This window comes from Triturus cristatus, chromosome 6, assembly GCF_964204655.1.
Source record: "Triturus cristatus chromosome 6, aTriCri1.1, whole genome shotgun sequence".
Classification (NCBI taxonomy): domain Eukaryota; kingdom Metazoa; phylum Chordata; class Amphibia; order Caudata; family Salamandridae; genus Triturus; species Triturus cristatus.
The window spans coordinates 328872536-328894006 of record NC_140589.1 but is presented as its reverse complement, the minus strand read 5'-3'; positions in this window follow the sequence as shown (position 1 = coordinate 328894006).

Genomic DNA, 21471 nt, shown 5'->3' with positions numbered 1-21471 from the left:
TGGTCTGATGTGCTGCCACTGCCCTCAATTTAGTATGATGTACCAGTCCACTCCTCCTGTCCTCCATTGCCCAATTCTATGCCCCATCATTGACCTCCTGCTTAAACTCTGTGCTTAGCTTGCTGCCCCTATTCTCCTTCCCCCTGCCCTCCGATGTCTTTGTGCATGCCCCTGCTCCATCCTTTTTGCCCACCATGTCCCATGGACCTGCCACTCCTATCTACTCTGAGTGTTCTGTTGAGCTGCCACTCCCCTCCCACCTGCCTAGCATTGTCAGATGACTGTAACCTGTCCCTGCCACCTCCACCCTGCCTGTCCACATGCCATGCCTCTATCCTCTTCCTCTTGTCCTACATGGTCCATTGTACTGCCACACCCTTCTGCCCTCCATGGTCTGTTGTGCTGCAACTGCTCCTCCTGCCTGCCCCGTGTGGTCTGTTGTGAGGCCCCTTCCCCTGAACTTTCTTGTCTGTGCACAGGTCCTGACCCTCCCTTCTATCCTCCATCGTCCTTTGTGCATGCCCCTGCACCCTCCTTCTTGCCCATCATAGCCATTGTGCTGCCACTAACCCTCCCACTTGCCATGCATGGTCTTCTGTGCTGCCATGGCCCCTCCCACCTTCCCTGTGTGGTCAGTTAGCTGCCCCTGACCCCCTCCCACCTTCCCTCCATGGTCTGTGTGTATGCCATCACAGTCTCACTGTTGCTCTTCATGTTGTGTCTTGCTTCTAGTGCCCATCCTGCCTGACCTCCATGGCCATCTTGCTGCTCCTGCCCTGCCCCCTTGCCCCCAGCCCTCTGTTTACATGTGCAGACCCCTACTCCCTCCCTCCTGGCTTGTCTGTTCCATTGTAATGCCCCTGATCCGTCCCTCCTGCCCTTTATGGTCTGTTATGCTGCAGCCTTCTCTCCTGTCTGTCCATTATGGTCAGCTAGCTACCATTGCCTCTTGCCCCTCTGTTCTCTGTTGTCCATGTGCATGGTCCTGTCCCCTCCCTCTTGCTTTCTATGGATTGTTGTGCTGCACTCCCGTCCTGCATGCCCTGTGTGGTGTATTGTGCTGCTGCAAACCCTGATGCCTGCCCTGCAGGGTCAGTTTGGTGCACCTCTCCATGTCTCTCCTGTCCTCTGTTATCCAAGTCCATGTCCCTATCCCATTTCCTTCCATGATCCAATGTACCATACTTGCGAACATTTTGAACTTGGTAAGAGGGAGATTTTGAAAAAAAACTGGGGTATTGATTTTCCCCTTTGAGTTACATTGAAAAAGAGGATATTGTAGACAGGAGACAGATCAAATAAAGCCCATTTGAGCTTAAAAACATTGGACGTTTCCTGGCTGAATCGGGTCTGTTGGCATGTATGGTTGTACTACCATTGCCTCTTCCTTCTGCCCACAATGGTCTATTACATTGCCACAGCCTTGAAGGAGGGTAGATTTTGTATCACAGGGGGCCCCTGGCCCGTTCTGTCCACACCTGAAGTATGAGACCCTTGTCCTTGTCCTTGCCCTGCCAGCCGCATTTGTAGGCCGTATTAAATTGACCAGCGGGTCCTGTGTTGCTATATAATTATCCTGAGACATCCTTACCACTCAGCCAGCATAAAACCCCTGTGTAGGCCCTTCTGTTCAATATGTAGGCCTCTTTGTTAAATTGACCATAGCTCTGCAATTTTAGTGTATAGCAGTCTGAAGGCAGGTCTGCGAGGCCTTCTGCTCCAAACTAGTAGCCCCCACCCTACCCGAGTGCTCCGTGCTCGGTATCAAAGTTCAACATCCCCCTGAAGCTGTCGACATACAGTAGGCTGCATCCTGGACTGGTACTTGCTTCCTGGGCAGGTTTCCCGCTTTTAAGGAAGTGGCAACCGCAGAGCGTCAAGTTAGGAGAACTGAGGAGATTTTATACATGAATATATTGAATTCCTGTACAATACCCATTATTTTCTGCTTGCTCTATGGAACTTACGATAAGCGATTGGCCTGAGAGACTGACCTTTTCACCCAGTCCATTGTCAGCATTAAGTGGGTAAATGACGAAATGTCTGGTAAAATCTGCAGACGAAGCTTTTGGGTAGCATACGTAGGTAGATGTAGCGTGCAAAGGAGCCCACAAAATGATATAAAAAGGGAGCACCCACAGATATCGACGGACAACCTCGCCGTCTGTATGTAGGTTAACAGGCTGTGCAGGTTTTCCCCAAGAACTGGGAGCTCTTGTCTTCCTTTGCTTAAAATGTCTTGCTCGGCTTTGCTTGAAGTATCTTATTCTATTTTACCTATATGAAATGTCATGTTATGTTTAACCATTGTTCTCTTTACTTTTGCATTTAAAAGATGTTGTATTGTAATTGCAGGAATGCTTGCTCTAAGAGTAAATGTGAGTGTCCCTAGGTAACATTTTCCTTGGTGTAACTTGTTTCTCATGATGCATTTATAGATGTGTTTTCTCTCTCTCTCTGTCAGTCCATTAATTGAGATACAGAGAATATCATGACAGCTGTATGATTATCTGGATTCTGTATTTTGTACTTTAGGTCTCTATTCTGCGGTTTCTTTGAAGTTGCATCTTCTCATTAAACTGCCATTGTATTCTGCCTCCAATTCCATGTCTCATATGTCTGTTTTCTTCATTTTTGGAGCAAGCGTTCCTAGGCACCCCGGCTCAAATTAAGGTGCCCCTTTTGTCCCTGACTCACTCTCCTGCTCAGTTCTGTGGTGGCTCCCGGGGCTCTGGGGACCGCCCCTAGCTTCCTTGACCCGTAATAGATCTTCCCTCCAACAGCCTCTCTTGCAAGTCCTGTTTTGTTGGTTTGTTGCCCCTGCCCCCCTTTCCACTGCCCTCCATAGTCTGTTGTGCGTCCACGGCCCTTCCTGCCTGCTCAGTGTGGTTAAATTGTTGCCTTTGCACCCTCCTACCTGCCTTCAATTTTCAGAGTCCGTGCCCCTGGCCTCTGCCTCTCAACAGTATCCTAATGAACAACTAGATTGCTAACATTCTATATTTATTACAAAAGTGTGGAGCGCCTGACATCATCTTGATGTAATCAAAACTGTAATACCTAGAGCATTCCTTTAGAAATTACATATATGAGAGGGTCTTATCGGCATCAAAATTATGGTTAGTGCTCTAAAAGACTAAAATAAGGACATATTTTCTGAGTTTTCAAATAGCGACAAAGCACTTTTAAATTATTTGTTATCTTTATGTTTTTTTATCTAGTTGACAACTTGATTAAATGTTGCACTTAGGGGAGAGGATGTGGTGTTACTTCCAGAACTGCAGACTTTGCAACTGGGGAACCAGGTTGAAGTTTCTGCTTCAGCTCGACATTCTGTGATTCTGGTCAAATCACTTAGTCTCCCCATGTCTACAACCAAAATGAATTTGTTCTTGTGTGATGTAACCAATGCTCATGTAAAGCACTCCAATACCTGACAAGTCTGCACTATATAACACTGCAAAACACAAAATAATAAGTGTTTTGCACACTTCTGTCATTGGGCTATATTTGGGCTATATCTGGGTGATTTTGGGCTACATTTGGGCTCTTTTGTCTCCGGTGGCCATCTTGGGAGATTTATTTGTTATGAAGTTTCCTAATTTCCTCATGTACTGCAGTCTCCTCAGTCGGAAATGCTTTCAGTTTTTTACTTTGATTCCATCATGAAGGTATTCAGATATGTCACACATTTGCCATGAATTCTGAATGTTAGCACTCTAGTTGCTCATTAGATCACTGTAGTAAAACTACTGCTCACCATGGAAGTCTGCTCCTGGTATTAAAAGTGCATGTTTCAGTCTGCATGTCAGAATTTTTTAATGAAATAGAAGAGGATTTGAGAAGTCACTCAAAATGTGCCCTCATTTTCTTTCTTCAGCATTAATCATAATTTCTATGGCAAAATGAACCCCCTCATTGTGTTCCTTTTTAAATTAAATGTTTTAAGTGTTACCAGTTTATTCCAATCAAGATGGCTTCAGGTGTGCCATACTTTTGTCATAATGAAGACAGTAAGTGCTCTAGTTGTTTTTAAGAACATTCTTGGACATTCTGTCATTGGGCTATACTTGGGCTACATCTGGGTGATATTTGGGCTACATTTGGGCTCTTTTGTCTCTGGTGGCCATCTTGGGAGACTTATTTGTTATGAAGTTTCCTAATTTCCTCATTTACTGCAGTCTCCTCAGTAGGAAATACTTTCAGTTTTTTACTTTGATTCCATCAAGAAGGCATTCAAATGTGTCACACATTTGCCATAAAATCAGAATGTTAGCACTCTTTTTGCTCATTAGATCACTGTAGTAAAGCTACTGCTCACCAGGGAAAACTGCTGCTGGTATTGAAAGTGCATGTTTCAGTCTGCATGCCAGGATTTGAGAAGTCACTCAAAATGTGCCCTAATTTTTCTTTATGCAGCACTAATCATACTTTTTATGGAAAAATGAACCACCTCATTTTGTTCCTTTTTAAATTAAATGTTTTAAGAGTTACCACTTTAATCCAAGCAAGATGGCTTCAGGTGTGCCATACATTTATCATAAGTAGGACGGTTAGCGCTCTAGTAGTTCTTTGGAACACTCTGGAAAGCTGCAGTAGAACACAAAGGAATCAACTGACAGTCTCTGCCCTTGTTGGACGTACATGTTTTACTGAGAATGTCAGACTTCATTCTCACATGACTGAGAAAGATAATGTGAATTTACAGAAAATAAGCTCTCAGTTTAGCTTATAGATCACCTTCCAAACCTCTGTGGTAAAAGCATGAGAAAATATTTTTCTCTCAATCATGATATCCCAGCAGAAGGCTTTTTCACATGGTGAAATCACCTTAGAACATACCACAATTCCTAAAATGAGTATGGTACCCTCAACAAATGATTTATAATGTAACTAAAGTCTTAAAATCTTCTATTAACTGCAATGCTTTTTAATGAGGTGCTATCATGTATATTGGTCCCAAGATGGCTGCCAACACTTCTTGGATGAAGTGCTGACAGCCAATCAGATCTCAGGATGAGATGTGTGGTTAGGCTCCGCCCACATATATATATTGATTTAAATGCTATTTTCTCAGGAACTACTGAACAGATTTACACCAGACCTACAAAAGGCACTTCCTTGACCTGAGGACTACCTCTCTGCCAAATTTCAAGTAACTCTGTTCAGCCGTTCGGGCTGTAGCTGTGTCTAAAGGTCCTATGGAAAAATGCATGGGAAAAACGCGTTTTGGGACCCCCCTTTTTTCTCAGCCCCCGCTTGACGAATCCCCCCGAGACTTTCAGGGTAGGAGCGGAGCGTAGCGCCCCACCTATTTTGAAAATTTCGCGAGGATTCATCGACCGGCGCCAAAGTTATTCCAAATAGAATGTTGCGGATTTCCTATGGAAACAGGGTCCTAACTATAACTATCTACTGGCGACCGCCAGTAGATAATATATATATATATATTCAGTGAAAAAACCATAGGTTTCACACACGTTATAGTTAGGAATTAGCATATAAAAAACCTTAGAAATTCAGTGAAAAAACCATAGGTTTCACACATGTTATAGTTAGCTGGACATTTTACTCGTAAAAAACCAATGAAATTCCCCCGTTATAGTTAGTTCAGCTAACTATAACTCGCGCGCCCGCAATGAACTGCTGATGACGTCACATATTACATCACTCATGACATGGTCAGTGACATCACTCATGACATCACTGATGACATCTCAAATGACATCACTGATGACCTCACTGATGACATCATCCAGTGAATGTGTGTTTTTCTGAAAATTAAATATGTTTTATATATGTATATCTCAAGGTTGATGGAAGAATAAATGGGTATATTACTGTCTAAATGGATGATTTCTTTTTGAAAAATTGATTATGTAACTGACTGATTAAGTGTATCATAGTGAATACATGGCTTAGTGAGTAATGTTTAAATATATAAATATCTGTATCATTTTTTCACTTTGTGTATAAGTGGCTGCATGGGTTGGTGAGTAGCTACATGGGTGTCTATATAGGTTATTAGTTGGTTTTTTGAGTATCAGTCTGAGTGTCTGCATGGTTCGGTGGGGGGTATGACGTAGTGCATAGGTGCATGAATGAGTGACTCACTGTTTGTATGTGTTGAACAGAGCATGTGTGCAGGACTGCATGGGTGGATGAGTGTATGTATGGGTGTGTTAGTGAGTGAATGACTGTCTCAATAGTGTCTTTATGAGTAACTACATATGTTTAAAACTAGTATATGTGACTATTGGTTTATATATGTGAGTATATGTGAGAGTGAGAGATTGAAAGAGTTCCTGTATGAATAAGTATGTATTTCCATAAGTGATTGTTTAAAAGACTAAGTATGTGTAAGTTTCCGTAGAAGTAAGTGTGGTGGTGTGTGTATAACTGTATATGCAAGTAAATGTATGTTTGATTCTTTATTAGCATGAGTGACTATGTGTGTGAGTAGCTCTATGGATGAGTGGCATTGTGTTACAGGATGTATAGGTGTATGAGTACATATGAAAAGTGAGTACATGTATGAGTGACTGTATTGGACTGTTGGTGAATGAGTGGATGTGTATGTGGATCTTAGAATTACTGAAGAGGTTGTTGTAACTGTTATTGGTATGTCCATTGTTTTGTAAATTTTAGTCTCTATTTTTGAATGTGTGTATCAAAGGTTTTATTAGGGGAAGAGGAGGTCTGCCACTCTATCACAAGGATGATGTCATCAGTGAGGTCATCAGTGATGTCATTTGAGATGTCATCAGTGATGTCATGAGTGATGTCACTGACCATGTCATGAGTGATGTAATATGTGACGTCATCAGCAGTTCATTGCGGGCGGGCGAGTTATAGTTAGCTGAACTAACTATAACGGGGGAATTTCATTGGTTTTTTACGAGTAAAATGTCCAGCTAACTATAACATGTGTGAAACCTATGGTTTTTTCACTGAATTTCTAAGGTTTTTTATATGCTAATTCCTAACTATAACGTGTGTGAAACCTATGGTTTTTTCACTGAATTTCTAAGGTTTTTTAAATGCTAATTCCTAACTATAACGTGTGTGAAACCCATGGTTTTTTCAGTGAATTTGCAAGGTTTTTTAAATGCTAATTCCTAACTATAACGTGTGTGAAACCCATGGTTTTTTCAGTGAATTTGCAAGGTTTTTTAAATGCTAATTTTTTTTTTCTTCTATTTTTTCTAACATATTTTTATTTTAATTTTCTTACCTTTTATAAAGACTATGATTAAATTTTTAAAATTCTTAAATATGTTTTTTTTAATATATTTTTTAAAATAAACATGTAAAATTTATTTGCAGTACTTTTTTTCTAATTTTTTTTAAATTTTTTTAGTACGCGTACCGTAAGCTCACGGTAAGCGTACGGTTCACGCAACGTCCGTAATTTTCCTACGCTGCTTGCGTATAGTTACGCAATTTGCGTAGCCGCGCTTACTCCGCGTGGGACGCGTACGCGTGTACGCTACACGCGCACGTTACGCGGAAGTGCCGGGAGTCACTGTTATGCGCATGCGCGCAAGCGCGTGTCTTTTTTACGCGCATGCGCACTTTTGCCGTAAGCGTACCGTAAGCGTACCGTAAGCGTACGGTAGGTCATGTGATCATGAAACACAACTTTTGATTGGTTGAAACTACTTTCAGTTCTAGAACTCTCCTACACCACACCCATTCCCCTCATTTCTGCTTGTGATCCCTTGGGAGAAGGAGCTGGTTTGTCTTTGGGATACGATGGCAGAACAGCAGAGCTCTTCTGAGAGTGAGGCTAGCACTAGCAGCACTGTCTTGAGGCAGAGATCGAGGAAACAAAAGCCCTCTTATGTATGGGATTATTTTACTTTTCCTGAAGGCCAGCAAAAGGTAAATGCACCCTTAGTGACTTGTAAGCTGTGTAAGCGTGTACTTTCTAGAGGTAATCCTAACAGGAAGTATTCCTTTGGGAATCACACCATGAAGAGACACCTCCAGGATGTACACAGAAGGACACATGGTCATCTTTTTGGAGGTAACTCTTCAGAAAGACAAGCCAGTACATCCACAGCAGCTCAGCCTGAACCATCATCTGCAGGGCTGACTCCTTCTTCTGCAGGTCAGGTGAGCCCTTCATCTGTGGGGGGAGAATCTCCTTTTGCTGGCCCTCTGGAAATCAACCCTCGATTTCGGAAGGTTGATATTCGATGCACATTTTGTCAAGATCTAATTTGCTATAGGGAGACCAGTGTTTCCCTAGTGAACAACAAAATAGATCAACACATTTGTCGCTTTGAATAATTTTCCCATGCTTCCTTTCCTCTGTCCCTGCATGAACACAACGGTTCTTTTAAGAGCCAACCTTATCTTTCATCTTTTTTTTACATATGTTTTTAAAAACTTTTTTTTATTTTTTTTTTACCGTACGCGTACGGTGCGCGTACTTTTTTTTTTTTTTTTTTTAAAAACACTAAAAATCAATAAACACATTACAAGGTCCTTGAGAGACTACAATTATTATTATTGACTTACCATACTCACTGAAAAAATATTTATTCATTTGTTTTTTTTAAAAATAGTTTTAAAAATGTTTGTAGTTTTCGAAAATTTTCTATATCTATCTGGAAAAAAAGAAAAAAGTATTAATATTTTTAAAACATTTTATAATACAGTACACATATTTACATTTTTTTCCATAAAATATTTTTGCCTTATTTTTGCTGTTTTCAGAATATATTGCATTTCACTATAAATTGTGAAAGCAATTGCATTCATCATTTTACAGCGGGCAAATAAAAATAACAATCACAAAGATTGTATTAAAAAAGCCCTGATTCTTTTTTTACTTAAACTTAACATTATAGAAATGCATAATATTCTAAAAAAATATCATCTAACACCAATACTTATTTCTTTAAAATACCGTCTGATATGTTTGTTTCAGAAGTATAATCACAATATTATATCTCAAATAACTCCAAAATACATCTGATTTCATTTCCTTTAGACCAAATAGTAATTTTAAAATTCTTTTTTGATTAAATTTCCAATGGTAATCCAATAAAATTCTAAAGTTTTATTTGTACAGATCTCACCGATTCTCTGTAACAATTCCTTTATTGTATTTAAATATATTACTACATTTCTTTTCACAATAGTCACAAAACGAAATTTCTATGCCAATTTGAATGCACACTAACTGCTCTTTTTTTTGGGCAAGTGAAAATCACTTTTACAAACTGTCACATTATGAAACCACTTTTCAGATTTTTTAAAAAGCCCATGTCCAGACTGCTACACTACAGCAAGGGCAACCAGCCTTAGTGATGCTGAATGTATTTGCATTACAGACTGAAACCTGAAAACCCCACTCGCTTGTAAATACTGTGCATGACTATACATGGCAAGCACATGGGTGTGTGCTAAGACTCTGCTTCTTCCCCCAAAAATTCGCTCCCCCTTTCCATCTAATGCAACTGTGAAATCACCAGAGCAAGACGCAATAAATCTCTGCCTATAATTCCTCTCTGCACACAGAGTCATGTTTTCACATTAGTCCCAAAACGAAATTTCTTTGCCAATTTGAAAGCACACTTACTGCTCTTTTTTTTTTCGGGGCAAGTGAAAATCACTTTTACAGACTGACACATTATGAAACCACTTTTTTTGATTTATTTAAATGCACATGTCCAAACTGTTTTTTCAGACCACCACCATGTGTATTCTCGGTGACTGCCTACACTCCAGCAAGGGCAACCAGCCTTAGTGATGCTGAATGTATTTGCATTACAGACTGAAACCTGAAAACCCCACTCGCTTGTAAATACTGTGCATGACTATACATGGCAAGCACATGGGTGTGTGCTAAGACTCTGCTTCTTCCCCCAAAAATTTGCTCCCCCTTTCCATCTAATGCAACTGTGAAATCACCAGAGCAAGACGCAATAAATCTCTGCCTATAATTCCTCTCTGCACACAGAGTCATGTTTTCACATTAGTCCCAAAACGAAATTTCTTTGCCAATTTGAAAGCACACTTACTGCTCTTTTTTTTTTCGGGGCAAGTGAAAATCACTTTTACAGACTGACACATTATGAAACCACCATGTGTAACTACAACAAAAACAATTTCCATTTCTATTATTCATTTCTTAAGTTACCACATACATCCCCTCTCAAACTGTAAACTCACCTTTAAAATAAGTTAGTTGTGAAAGAAATGTGACACTCAAACAGCAGATTATCAGAGCCAGGATCTCTGTTGTGTTCACCTCTCTCCTCTCAGCAGAACCAGATAATGGCAAACTTTCCCTCTATTTTTCCACACATATACTTGTAAGTTTCAAATCTCAGTGCTTCCCCCTTTTTTTCAAATGTAATCACACATTTCTATTGGTTGAAAACCAACCCTTTTCCAAAAGTACCCTTCCCCCAACTTGACTTCTGCCTAGTACCCTTCCCCCAACTTGACTTCTGCCTGCTACCATAGCAACAGCTCATGGAACACTGCTGTGTTGAGTTAGGTCAGAAGTTCGCCAAACAATGTTTCAATTCCACAGAGCAAGAGTGCTTGACTTTTCAAACTTAACAGCAAATCCATAGTACTGTTCTTTGGTTACACATTTTTTTTTACCAATACAAAACATGCTTCTATTAATTTACACATACAGCCTAGTTTTTATTCTAGAATGGTATGAAACAGCCAATCAGTTCTTTTTGTTTTGTAAAAAATATGTATGCCTCCATTTCCAAACTGTCTTTCTTTTCATATTGCCATTCTACTGAAAGACACCTCCTGAGTGCATCCAGTTCTCCTTTCAAGATGTTCACAGTGTGGATTGTAGGGCACAGCTATGTCTTCTGGAGTGAAAAGTTTGCAGAGAAAACAGGTATGGTGAGAGACCTTGCTTTGCCAAATGTAGACATTAAATGGATTGGTCAGAGAGGGTTAAAGTGGCACCAATTGATGCCATTGGTGAAATCCTTCATTCAAATCCAACACCCTGACCTCATAATAGTGCACTGTGGTGGCAATGACCTAGGCACTTTGACTGGGGTAGGTCTGGAAATGCTTATGAAGGACACCTTTGCACAACTGTTTACACTTTTCCCTAAAACTGCCTTTGTGTTTTCCAACATATGCCAAAGGCAAAAATGGAACTGGTCCAATCATTCTGTTTCTGCTTTCCTCCGTGACTATGGTATGGGTGCCATTTACCACAACAACTTGCGTTATGACATGCAAGACATTTATAGAGGAGATGGTGTGCACTTCAATGATGAAGGGAACAGAGTCTTCCTCTTGAACCTTAGACTCTGCATCGGTACTTACTTGTAGGTACCACTTAAAAAATGACTTCATAAACACAACAGCTCTTTTTAGAGCTCCCTAATATCTAAACTCTTAAATCTGCTTTTCATTTATTTTTTTTATTTTTTTTTACCGTACGCTTACCGTAAGCTTACCGTACGCGTACCCCGTGATTTTTTTTAAAATCAATAAATGTTTTTTTTGTACTTTTCTGTCCTTCTTTGACCCCCTTACAAATGTTAGGGGGTCTGTAACTCTCCTCATTGCCCCCTTTCCTTGTTTTCACTCTTTTTTTTCCAGAGTGAAATACACAAAATGGCGGCCGCCGCTTCCTGGTTTCGACCGATTCGAATGTTTACTAAGATCTAAGAGCCAATCAGAATCGCGCTCGCGCACGCTACCGTACGCTTACCGTAAGCGTACGGTAAGCGTACCGTAAGCGGGCTCAGATATATATATTGATTTAAAGGCTATTTTCTCAGAATCTACTGAACAGATTTACACCAAACCTACAAAAGGCACTTCCTTGACCTAGGGACTACCTCTCTGCCAAATTTCGAGTAATTCTGTTCAGCCGTTCGGGCTGTAGCTCGTTCTAAAGGTCCTATGGAAAAATGCATGGGGAAAACGCGTTTTGGGACCCCCCTTTTATCTCAGCCCCCGCTTGACGAATCCCCCCGAGACTTTCAGGGTAGGAGCGGAGCGTAGCGCCCCACCTATTTTGAAAAATTCTCGAGGATTCGTCGACCGGCGCCAAAGTTATTCAAAATAGAATGTTGCGGATTTCCTATGGAAACGTGGTCCTAACTATAACTACCTACTGGCGACCGCCAGTAGGTAATATATATATATATATATATATATATATATATATATTCACTGAAAAAACCATGGGTTTTACACACGTTATAGTTAGGAATTAGCATTTAAAAAACCTTAGAAATTCACTGAAAAAACCATAGGTTTCACACACGTTATAGTTAGGAATTAGCATTTAAAAAACCTTAGAAATTCAGTGAAAAAACCATAGGTTTCACACATGTTATAGTTAGCTGGACATTTTACTCGTAAAAAACCAATGAAATTGCCCCGTTATAGTTAGTTCAGCTAACTATAACTCACGCGCCCGCAATGCACTGCTGATGACGTCACATATTACATCACTCATGACATGGTCAGTGACATCACTCATGACATCACTGATGACATCTCAAATGACATCACTGATGACCTCACTGATGACATCATCCTTGTGATAGAGTGGCAGACCTCCTCTCACCTTAATATAAGCTTTGATACACACATTCAAAAATAGAGACTAAAATTTTCAAAACAATGGACATACCAATACCAGTTACAACAACCTCTTCAGTAATTCTAAGATCCACATACACATCCACTCATTCACCAACAGTCCTATACAGTCACTCATACATGTACTCACTCATCATATGTACTCATACACCTATACATCCTGTTACATAATGCCACTCATCCATAGAGTTACTCACACACATAGTCACTCATGCTAATAAAGAATCAAACATACATTCACCTGCATATACAGTTATACACACACCACCACACTTACTTCTACGGAAACTTACACATACTTAGTCTTTTAAACAATCACTTATAGAAACACATACTTATTCATACAGGAACTCTTTCAATCTGTCCCTCTCACATATACTCACATATATACACCAATAGTCACATATACTAGTTTAAAACATATGTAGTTACTCCTGAAGACACTATTGGGACAGTCATTCACTCACTAACACACCCATACACACACTCATCCACCCATACAGTCCTGCACACATGCTGTCTTCAACACATACAAACAGTGAGTCACTCATTCATGCACCTATGCACTACGTAATACCCCCCACCGAACCATACAGACACTCAGACTGATACTCAAAAAAACAACTACTAACCTATATAGACACCCATGTAGCTACTCACCAACCCATGCAGCCACTTATACACAAAGTGAGAGATACACTTAATCAGTCAGTTACACAATCAATTTTTTAAAAACAAATCATCCATTTAGACACTTATATACCCATTTATTCTTCCATCGACCTTGAGATATACATATATAAAACATATTTAATTTTCAGAAAAACACACATTCACTGGATGATGTCATCAGTGAGGTCATCAGTGATGTCATTTGAGATGTCATCAGTGATGTCATGAGTGATGTCACTGACCATGTCATGAGTGATGTAATATGTGACGTCATCAGCAGTGCATTGCGGGCGCGTGAGTTATAGTTAGCTGAACTAACTATAACGGGGCAATTTCATTGGTTTTTTACGAGTAAAATGTCCAGCTAACTATAACATGTGTGAAACCTATGGTTTTTTCACTGAATTTCTAAGGTTTTTTAAATGCTAATTCCTAACTATAACGTGTGTGAAACCTATGGTTTTTTCAGTGAATTTCTAAGGTTTTTTAAATGCTAATTCCTAACTATAACGTGTGTGAAACCCATGGTTTTTTCAGTGAATTTGCAAGGTTTTTTAAATGCTAATTCCTAACTATAACGTGTGTGTAACCCATGGTTTTTTCAGTGAATTTGCAAGGTTTTTTAAATGCAAATTTTTTTTTTTATTCTTCATTTTTTTCAAACATATTTTTAATTTAATTTTCTTTCATTTTATAAAGACTATGCTTAAATTTTTAAAATCCTTAAATATTTTTTTTTAATATATTTTTTAAAATAAACATGTAAAATTTATTACCAGATTTTTTTTTTTTTTTTTTTTTTTTTTTTAGTACGCGTACCGTAAGCTCACGGTAAGCGTACGGTTTACGCAACGTCCGTAATCTATCTACGCTGCTTGCGTATAGTTACGCAATTTGCGTAGCCGCGCGTACTGCGCGTGGGACGCGTGCGCGCTTACGCCACACGCGCACGTTACGCGGAAGTGCCGGGGAGTGACTGTTATGCGCATGCGCGGAAGCGCGTGTCTTTTTTACGCGCACGCGTACTTTTTGCCGTAAGCGTACCGTAAGCGTACCGTAAGCGTACGGTAGGTCATGTGATCTTGAAACACAACTTTTGATTGGTTGAAACTACTTTCAGTTCTAGAACTCTCCTACACCACACCCATTCCCCTCATTTCTGCTTGTGATCCCTTGGGAGAAGGAGCTGGTTTGTCTTTGGGATACGATGGCAGAACAGCAGAGCTCTTCTGAGAGTGAGCCTAGCACCAGCAGCACTGTCTTGAGGCAGAGATCGAGGAAACAAAAGCCTTCTTATGTTTGGGATTATTTTACTTTTCCAGAAGGCCAGCAAAAGGTGAATGCACCCTTAGTTACTTGCTGTCTGTGTAAGCGTGTACTTTCTAGAGGTAATCCTAACAGGAAGTATTCCTTTGGGAATCACACCATGAAGAGGCACCTCCAGGATGTACACGGAAGGACACATGGTCATCTTTTTGGAGGTAACTCTTCAGAAAGACGAGCCAGTACATCCACAGCAGCTCAGCCTGGACCATCATCTGCAGGGCTGACTCCTTCTTCTGCAGGTCAGGTGAGCCCTTCATCTGTGGGGGGAGAATCTCCTTTTGCTGGCCCTCTGGAAATGAACCTTCGATTTCGGAAGGTTGATATTCATTGCACATTTTGTAAAGGTCTAATTTGTCATAGGGAGACCAGTGTTTCCCTAGTGAACAACAAAATAGATCAGCACATTTGTAGCTTTGAATGATTTTCCCATGCTTCCTTTCCTCTGTCCCTGCATGAACACAACGGTTCTTTTAAGAGCCAACCTTATCTTTCATCTTTTTTTTACATATGTTTTTTAAAACCTTTTTTTTTTTTTTTTTACCGTACGCGTACGGTGTGCGTACCTTTTTTTTATTTTTTAAAAAAAACACTAAAAATCAATTATCACATTACAAGGTCCTTGAGAGACTACAATTATTATTATTGACTTACCATACTCACTCAAAAAAATATTTATTCATTTGTTTTTTTAAAAAATAGTTTTAAAAATGGTTGTAGTTTTCGAAAATTTTCTATATCGATCTGAAAAAAAAGAAAAAAGTATTAATATTTTTTTAACAATTTATAATACAGTATACATATTTACATTTTTTTCAAAAAAATATTTTTGCCTTATTTTTGCTGTTTTCAGAATATATTGCATTTCACTATAAATTGTGAAAGCAATTGCATTCATCATTTTACAGCGGGCAAAAAAAAATAACAATCTCAAAGATTGTATTAAAAAAGCCCAGAATCTCTTCTCACTTAAACTTATCATTACAGAAATGCATATTATTCTAAAAAAATATCATCTAAAAACAATACTTATTTCTTTAAAATACCGTCTGATATGTTTGTTTCAGAAGTATAATCACAATATTATATCTCAAATAACTCCAAAAAACATCTGATTTCATTTCCTTTAGGCCAAATAGTATTTTACAAACTGTCACATTATGAAACCACTTTTCAGATTTTATAAAAAGCCCATGTCCACAGTGCTACACTCCACCAAGGGCAACCAGCCTTAGTGATGCTGAATGTATTTGCATTACAGACTTAAACCTGAAAACCCCACTGGCTTGTAAATACTGTGCATGACTATACACGGCAAGGACATGGGTGTGTGCTAAGCCTCTGCTTCTTCCCCCAATAATTCGCTCCCCCTTTCCATCTAATCCAACTGTAAAATCACCAGAGCAAGACGCAATAAATCTCTGCCTATAATTCTTCTATGCACACAGAGTCATGTTTTCACATTAGTCCCAAAACGAAATTTCTTTGCCAATTTGAAAGCACACTTACTGCTCTTTTTTTTTTTCGGGGCAAGTGTAAATCACTTTTACACACTGACACATTATGAAACCACCATGTGTAACTACAACAAAAACAATTCCCATTTCTATTATTCATTTCTTAAGTTACCACATACATCCCCTCTCAAACTGTAAACTCACCTTTAAAATTAGTTAGTTGTGAAAGAAATGTGACACTCAAACAGCAGATTATCAGAGCCAGGATCTCTGTTGTGTTCACCTCTCTCCTCTCAGCAGAACCAGATAATGGCAAACTTTCCCTCTATTTTTCCACACATATACATGTAAGTTTCAAATCTCAGTGCTTCCCCCTTTTTTTCACATGTATTCACACATTTCTATTGGTTGAAAACGAACCCTTTTCCAAAAGTACCCTTCCCCCAACTTGACTTCTGCCTAGTACCCTTCCCCCAACTTGACTTCTGCCTGCTACCATAGCAACAGCTCATGGAACACTGCTGTGTGGAGTCAGGTCAGAAGTTCGCCAAACAATGTTTCAATTCCACAGAGCAAGAGTGCTTGACTTTTCAAACCTAACAGCAAATCCATAGTACTGTTCTTTGGTAACACATTTTTCTGTACCAATACAAAACATGCTTCTATTAATTTACACATACAGCCTAGTTTTTATTCTAGAATGGTATGAAACAGCCAATCAGTTCTTTTTTTTTTGGAAAAAAATATGTATGCCTCCATTTCCAAACTGTCTTTCTTTTCATATTGCCATTCTACTGAAAGACACCTCCTGAGTGCATCCAGTTCTCCTTTGAAGATGTTCACAGTGTGGATTGTAGGGCACAGCTATGTCTTCTGGAGTGAAAAGTTTGCAGAGAAAACAGATATGGTGAGAGACCTTGCTTTGCCAAATGTAGACATTAAATGGATTGGTCAGAGAGGGTTAAAGTGGCACCAATTGATGCCATTGGTGAAATCCTTCATTCAAATCCAACACCCTGACCTCATAATAGTGCACTGTGGTGGCAATGACCTAGGCACTTTGACTGGGGTAGGTCTGGAAATGCTTATGAAGGACACCTTTGCACAACTGTTTACACTTTTCCCTAAAACTGCCTTTGTGTTTTCCAACATATGCCAAAGGCAAAAATGGAACTGGTCCAATCATTTCTGTCCACAGATTGACAAAGCAAGAAAGCACGTCAACAAATCTGTTTCTGCTTTCCTCCGTGACTATGGTATGGGTGCCATTTACCACAACAACTTGCGTTATGACATGCAAGACATTTATAGAGGAGATGGTGTGCACTTCAATGATGAAGGGAACAGAGTCTTCCTCTTGAACCTTAGACTCTGCATCGGTACTTACTTGTAGGTACCACTAAAAAAATGACTTCATAAACACAACAGCTCTTTTTAGAGCTCCCTAATTTCTAAACTCTTAAATCTGCTTTTCATTTGTTTATTTTTATTTTTTTTACCGTACGCTTACCGTAAGCTTACCGTACGCGTACCCCGTGATTTTTTTTAAAATCAATAAATGTTTTTTTTGTACTTTTCTGTCCTTCTTTGACCCCCTTACAATTGTTAGGGGGTCTGTAACTCTCCTCATTGCCCCCTTTCCTTGTTTTCACTCTTTTTTTTCAGAGTGAAATACACAAAATGGCGGCCGCCGCTTCCTGGTTTCGGCCGATTCGAATGTTTACTAAGATCTAAGAGCCAATCAGAATCGCGCTCGCGCACGCCACCGTACGCTTACCGTAAGCGTACGGTAAGCGTACCGTAAGCGGGCTCAGATATATATATTGATTTAAAGGCTATTTTCTCAGAATCTACTGAACAGATTTACACCAAACCTACAAAAGGCACTTCCTTGACCTAGGGACTACCTCTCTGCAAAATTTTGAGTAATTCTGTTCAGCCATTCGGGCTGTAGCTCGTTCTAAAGGTCCTATGGAAAAATGCATGGGAAAAACGCGTTTTGGGACCCCCCTTTTATCTCAGCCCCCGCTTGACGGATCCCCCCGAGACTTTCAGGGTAGGAGCGGAGCGTAGCGCCCCACCTATTTTGAGAAATTCGCGAGGATTCGTCGACCGGCGCCAAAGTTATTCAAAATAGAATGTTGAGGTTTTCCTATGGAAACGTGGTCCTAACTATAACTACCTACTGGCGACCGCCAGTAGGTAATATATATATATATATATATATATGCAAATCCCCTTCGTAAAGAAAAGGTAAGAGGCCTCTTAGGGGAAATCACGGGAACCTTTATTCGCAAACAGCATAGGCATAATGCATTTCGGCGTTTGTAGCCTTCATCAGACGCCGCTGTCACCTTGATTGACCATTTAGTCCCGCCTTTATGTGTCCAGCTATACCACCATAGGATGGAACATGCCGCCCCCTCGTCACATGACCACGCCGTTGTTGTGTTGCATTGCCAACTACAGATCCCAGAAAGCAGTGTTCCTGGTAACGGGTTGCGAGGGGAAGGCTGCAGGGAAAAGGCGCGTTGTTCTGGAGTAGGTGATTCAGGTAAGAATGGTATCATCAAGTTCCCTTGGGTCCCCTTATATATATATATATATATATTTTTTTTTTAACTAACTATTAACACACATAACATTACCCCCCACCCCTAAAAGTTATAAAAACCCCCTATGAAGAAAAATCTTAAAACTAAATCTACATCTAAAAAACCTATCTAATCTAACTATGCCTACATATACAAACAAATCTACAATGAGTAACAAAATGAATCTTAAAACTTAAAATATGTACAAACACAATATGTGTCAACAATTATTTCCATTAGCCCCTAGATGAGGCTAATTAAATATTCCAGTCTCTGCTGGACCGTGTCCAATTTATTTTCCAAATTTTCAATTTTCTTGTCCATTGATTCGAGTCTGGACATCAGTGTCTCCATTGCCTTGTCATGTATGGCCTGTCCGGCTGATGGTCCAGAGGCTGCTGGTGTGGGGCCAACTGAGGCTGAAGATGTTGCTGGGGCCACGGGAGTCGGAGGATGCTGCTGTGGCTGCATGCCATCCCTTGCGGTGGGGTTTGTGATCCATGTGTTTGCAGCCCGCTGCTTGTCATACTGGCGGGAGGTCCAGCGGAAGCCCTTGGCCACAGACAGAATGTGGTGGTATTGGGCCTTCCTTATGCGGAAAGCCCGCTCTTCTTCTGCATTCATGTTATCTGTATGAAAAGGTGGACATGTGTCAGTTCACCAGAACATGCCGGACATGAATTCATAGGAAATGCATGCTGTCATGTGTAATGTAAACAACATTTGGGCAAATTATCTTTTACATTTGTTGCCCACACACACCAATACAGAAGTACTGATTTAGCTCGGCACATACTGTGCAGTCAACAGAATGTCATGGTTGCATGTTAATCATTGCCACACTTGACATAGTAACTAATTAATGATGAGCCATATGAATGTAAGAACCAATCAACAGGCATCATGACATTTGATCATTTCCTCACAAAAATGACATCTGGCTAGCCTTGTACCAGTCATGGAGTCATGTGGACATTAACCTGCAATGGATGCTAAGTTCTGACAGTGTCACAGTTTGTCATGGAAGAAGAACTTCTTCCCTTGCATATTTACCACTAGCCCGTTCATTTCACACTCCAACAGAGGAATGCACTGTAGTGGCAATTTCCATTTGGAACACAGAGATGTGCTTGCTGTCTACACACCAAGGAGACTCATAATTGATTACAATACTAAAATTGGATGGCATGCAGCATGCCACGTAGTGCTAGCAGGGTGAAATTAACGTCAGCTTGGTTTTCTCAACATACATGCAACGAGCACTTAAATGTAGACAATAGTTTTAGTTTGTATTGTCTAATCTCCAACACACAGAAACAGATCTACCATAGCTTGCAGCTATTCAGTCATCATGACATAGGATCAAGGATGCGTCACAGCATCATGACATAAGTCTTATGTTGTCATGAATGTGAATCTAAAATTTGAAGACAGGATGTGCCACACTTGTGTGTTGACATACTTTCGTAATGTCACCTACCGTGTGCACTAAAGCACGTCACAGCAATGTCAACATCATCCCTTATCTGTCCCATGGGGAAAAAGGGACAATCAAGTAGTGCAGTTCCAAGGATCACATCAGAAGGACCCATGCCTAGCTGTTGAAGTGTCTGGACTGCAGAAATGCTTACCTGCAGTCCATGCATTAATTGCAAACGCAACAATGCTGCCCAGGGTCATCATGGCTATCGGCCATCTCATTGATTGTTCCATACACATCCAATCATCTGTGGGACACCCATTGTTAGTCCTGTACCAACTTTAATTGTGAAAGTGGGTCTGTGATACGTCTAGACATGAGATGAGGCTGTCAGCCAAATAATTAAATAGGAGGGTGATTCCTGTCCCACAAACAAATGGCTCTGGACATCGAAATTCTAAAAGCCACCATAGTCTTGAAATAATCCATGTGGAATTCCATGAGGACGAACCGCGCATGGGCTGCCATCTGTTATGTTACATGTAGGAAAAGTCTATGCATGGACACTACACCAGCTGTGGTACACATATATTGACATCATCCTGGAAACTGATTGGATTGTATAAGCCTTTTCACTACATTATGGAAGACATGCATACTTGACACATAGCTTTGCTCTTATTCTGTGCATATGGTACATAGTGTCATCTATACTCCGTTGTAGGAATATTGTATACCTATCCAAGGTGGGTGGGTCTTCTAGCACAATGGAACCACATGAGAAATGTGATGAGTGACAGATTGAATGCCAACTACATGACTCACAGACATATTGATGTGCAGATCGCAAGGCATATCCACAGGACGTTTCCATACATTACAAATTGACCTTTTCATTGACCCAGCACAAGGATAACAGCAATCAAATACATAATATGCTATACACAGTACGCAAACACCCCATTCAACTCGTGGACATAATCCATATATCTTCCACGGATGTTGCCTTCCTGGGGGAGACATGTTTGACGGCCTCCTCCATGCCGACGTTGCCCTAGCCATTCTGGACGGCTACAAGATCACTGGCAGGGACCGCAACAACGGAGTAGGAGGTGGACTTGCCATCGTCATGGTCAACCACAACACCCTCCGGGGCTCACACATCAATGACCACACCCTCAGCACTGCCAAACTCATGCACTTGAAGATCCACACATACCACAACCCCATTCTCAGAGGAACCCTCGTCTACAGAACCCCTGGACCCTGGCCTCAATTCTGTGACACCATCGCCAATTTGTTCAGCACGCATGCCATGGCCTCCAACGACTACATCCTCCTGGTAGACCTGAACCTCCACCTCAAGAACAACAAAGACAACAACTCC